Here is a 4,506-nt window from a genome sequence, read left to right on the forward strand (position 1 = left end):
TGTGACAATTGTTTCCATTAATAAAAGTTCTTCTTTTTATTTTGAAAATTTTATGAAAAATGGGTAAATTGATGATTTGTGATGGAATGATGTTGTGATTTCAAGATTTATATGGTTTTGGTTGCCTTGTTATGTTCTTAAACGTTTGGAAAAACTTTGGGGACGAATTTGGGTGTTTGGGAATCAAAAATGGGGTTTTGGGATGAAATTGGATGGCTTTCCCGTGAGGAAACCAGAATTTTGGGTTGTTGTACTGATGCAACTCGCGAGGCAAGCTCATGGAGAGCTAGAGGCGAGTTGTATAGACCAACACCCATGTTTTTTGTGGTTTTAGGTCTTTGGGGTCGATCCGAACCATTCCAAACTGATTCTTTTGATGTATTTAAATGTAATTAAGCTTCCTAAACCTCTGTAAACATCAATTGAATTGATTTGAACTTGGTTTGATGAATCATACCTCAAACTTTTGAAAAGTGTCTAATAACGTCGATTTTTCTGAAACTCATTTTTCTCAAGGAAAGGGGGTAGGGTTAAGGTTGTTTATTCAATACATGATTTCTAAAAATAGTTGTGATTGTTTTCAATGAGTTTTAACTTGTTTTGCTTTGAAAATGGCATTCTTGTGAAAAATGTTAAAGAGAGACGAACTTTGTGATTTGTTTGATTTCGTCGTATCTAGCCGGTGAAACGCACATGTATACTCAACTGCACTCATATGTGATTTAAGAGTATACCTAGTTTAGGCATTAGGATTTGTTTACTTAGTCTTGCTTCAATTGTCTCAATTATTTTAAAGTTGTAAAATGATAGACGAACTTTGTCGAAAATGATCTTTAAGGCCGAATACTTTGCAAATCTTTTATGAATAGTGTTATATGATTATATGAGGATGTATGAATGATTGATAGGTGTTGAATATGATGTTTATCATAGTGTGATGTATTTTCTCCTTTACTTGGATTGTGAGAAATTGAATGAAGTTGTTGAATTATATGATGTAGTTAATGTTGATGAATGCATTTATGTTAATTAATGGTGATATTGTTGATGAACGCATATATGCTAAATAATGGTGATGATGTGGTGAATTGTTTGTGTGAACATATGCATTGTTGTTGAGTCATATGTTCATGCATACATGACTGATGGTGATGGATTTTATATATCCAAAATGACGACGATTATGATGTTTTTGTTGCATCAAAGGTGACGACCTTGTTGGTGATGGTACCGCATGCATGTAGGAATCATGTATAGGTGCATTATACGTCCTTGCATGAGTCTTATTTGCATATGTGTTGGTGAATGAATGTGATTGGTACATTGTGTGATGGTGATGTTGTGAACTTGTTTGTGTTGATGAATATTTTTTTGAAGTTGAATTATCCGTTGTGCAATTGATTGAAGTTTAGTTCAATGTATATATTTTCGAATTGTTTATGTTTGATTATGATTGATGTGAAGCTAACCCCCAGTGGTCTTTGACCGCCTACCTGTTTGTATGAATGGGTAGACGGCGTGCAGGAGTGATCTTTTAGCTTGCGTGGTCAGTTGCTTGAGGATAGCGTGAGCTTCCTCTGTTTACCTGTTTAGAGTCTTAGATTAGGCTCTGATTAGGATGTCAGTCTTATGTTGTTTTGGAATGATTTATGTTGTTGAGATTTTACCTATATGTCGGGTTTTGAGAATTTTGTTGGTGACTTATTTATGAGTTTATGACATGTATATTTGGAGATGTAACGTCTATTTCTTGAATTTATCGCTTTAATAGAAGTAGAGCATTACACCAAGACCTATTACAATCAGTCAAATGTAACTTATTTCTGAACTGAAACCAAAAATAAAGTTCTAACTTCGACTAGAATGTTTTTTTGTCGAACAAACAATGTTAAAAACACAGGCTAATAATTCCCGAGTAAGAAAGAAATATATTTGAGAACATTGCACCTCACTCTTGTATGTGATAAGATGCTCTTATCTTTTCCTAAAATATTGGATAGATTTACCCCTCTTTGACGCGCACCTTCAAAACTTCTCAAAACACTCCCTACATGCTCATTTAATCCTTTAATCACTCAATAACACATTTTAAGATGTAAAAACTTCTTCCGTAATCTCATTATTTTGCAAAACCATCATTATAAAAAAAAAAAGTATAAAGATCTCATTTTATTTGAAATGAGTATACATTACAACATTCTTCAAATGGAAAAATTACTTTTCCATTTAATTGAATGAATTCAAATATAGGAAAAATTACTCCAAAGATATTTTATCTTATTTATTTGCAATAGTTGAATCATTTATTTTTCTTTTGTAATTTCCATTTTTTCCTTTTTCAAAAAGAAAACATTCTTTTTACGTGGGATATTTTCCTAAAAAAAATAAAAACTTTCTGCTTCGGATATAAAAGGTACGCATTGAGAGAACTAAAACCCTTGTGCCTCCTCCTCCACACCAAAACCAAAAACCCTCGTTTTTCACTCACCAACTATGTCGCAGCACTCCAAAATCGGTCGAATCTCGAGAGTAATCCTCCCATATGATGTTATCGTGGAAGTCCTATCATATTCTCCAGTCAAATCTCTTATGCGACTAAGGTGTGTCTGCAAGTCATGGAACACACTCATCTCTTCCGATCCCACTTTCGTCAAATTGCACCTTCAGCGTTCCGCAAGACATAGACACATAGCACTGACCTCCTACTACTACGCATGTTCACTTTCCAGTGTCATAACTTTTCCACTGAATCATCTACTAGAGAACCCCTCATTGATCACCGTCTACAGCAACTGTTACAAACAACTCGAGTTTAATAATTTCACCCGAATAGTTGGTTCATGCAATGGATTGCTATGTTTGCTTGGTCGTTCTAACACAACTGAGCATAAAAACTACTGGTTCCATATATGGAACCCAGCCACAAAGAGTATATCTCAAAGATTAGGATCTTTTCACCAACCCCTAACGCTCATACGTGACAGGCTTTGGTTCACATTTGGTTATGATAATTCAACTGACACTTACAAGGTGGTGGCCTTTTCTTCCAAAGAAGTGAAGGTTTGTAGTTTACGTGATAATGTTTGGAGAAATATTAGTTTTCATGTTGTTATTTATCTTGGCATTATTTTTAATGAAGGTGTGTATTTGAGTGGCACTGTTTACTAGTTTTCTAATCAAAATAAGTTGAGTTTTGGTTATAGTGAGAAGGATTTTACTGTTGAACAACTTATGATTATCTCCCTTGATCTAAGTACTGAGACATACAGGCGCTTGTTGCCCCCTCGTGAAGTTGATGAATTGCCGGTTGTTCAACAAAGTCTTACTGTATTAAGGGACCGCCTTTGTTTTTCTCACATGCTCAAGAGAACTCATTTTGTTGTATGGCAGATGACAGAATTTGGAGTTGAGCAATCTTGGACTCAATTCCTTAAAATCAGGTGTCAGAATCTTGAGAAATACCATGAATTGTTCCCATTATGTCTTTCTGAGAATGGACATACACTGATATTACTATGCTCTGGAGGAGATGAAGTAATTCTTTATAATTTGATAGAAAATAGAGTAGAGAAAGCTAGTGGACATACATGGTGTTATGCCAAGGATTATGTTGAAAGTTTGGCTTCAATTTGTTGAAAGTGAGTTTCTACATGTTGATTTACTTGTTCAAATTTATTTGAATTCATGTATGTTGACTTAAATTTCTTATGATATAAACCATTTTTCATTCACTAGATGTTGCGCATTGCCTGCATTTTTCAGTTAGATTTTCGTTACGGATTTCCTAGAACATATCGCCGTATTTTTCTCCGAGTTCGTATGGAAGATATTCAGTCCTTCATACTACAAAGCTAGCCTTAACCCAGAACCCAGTAGTGGTGTCCTTTATATGAAAACAAGAGAACAAGGGACCATTCCTTTGACTCCTCTTGATGATTATTATGATAGGACTCCATGCAACGTTATAAGAAAAGCTTGGGACTTGTCCAGAATTCTTGAGTGTACCAATGAAAATCGTTCCATATTCTTGAGTTACCAATTTAACAGCTTGAGACTAAATCCATACATTAATGGAAATTAGATCACTCATCATTGCACCCGATTCATATGAAGAATACTGCATAGTACTCTATGATACATACCTCAATTGATTATGATAACTGATTCATACGAAGAATGTCGTGGTCCTTTGACATTGTTCCTTATATTGCTTTCGCTATCAGCTTTTCTGATATCATTGCATGACCTGTTGAGTGTTTTGAGATAATTAGATGAGCTTCTTTTGTTCTAATTAAAGCATTACCACTTCTTGTTAATAGGGGATATTAGTTTACTTACTGTTGTTTTCATAAACTTTTTGTTTTCAAGAAAATAGTGCAGAAAATAGTACCCCCACCCCAAACTTGGTTGCAAATTCCAATAGCAACCCCAAACTTATTATTTAGCAACATTCTACAATGTCTAACTCAGAAAAACAATATGGGACAAGTCCTAAAAGTCTCTAAG

General features: G+C 34.6%; 1 pseudogene; it reads left to right on the plus strand.

Moving 5' to 3' along the window:
- The first annotated feature begins 2,493 nt into the window (after positions 1 to 2,493).
- On the plus strand, positions 2,494 to 3,636 carry LOC146905856 (F-box/kelch-repeat protein At3g06240-like; annotated as a pseudogene).
- The last annotated feature ends 870 nt before the right edge of the window (positions 3,637 to 4,506 follow it).

This window comes from Medicago sativa, chromosome 7, assembly GCF_051527215.1.
Source record: "Medicago sativa cultivar Bolivia chromosome 7, Bolivia_mono, whole genome shotgun sequence".
Taxonomy (NCBI): Eukaryota; Viridiplantae; Streptophyta; class Magnoliopsida; order Fabales; family Fabaceae; genus Medicago; species Medicago sativa.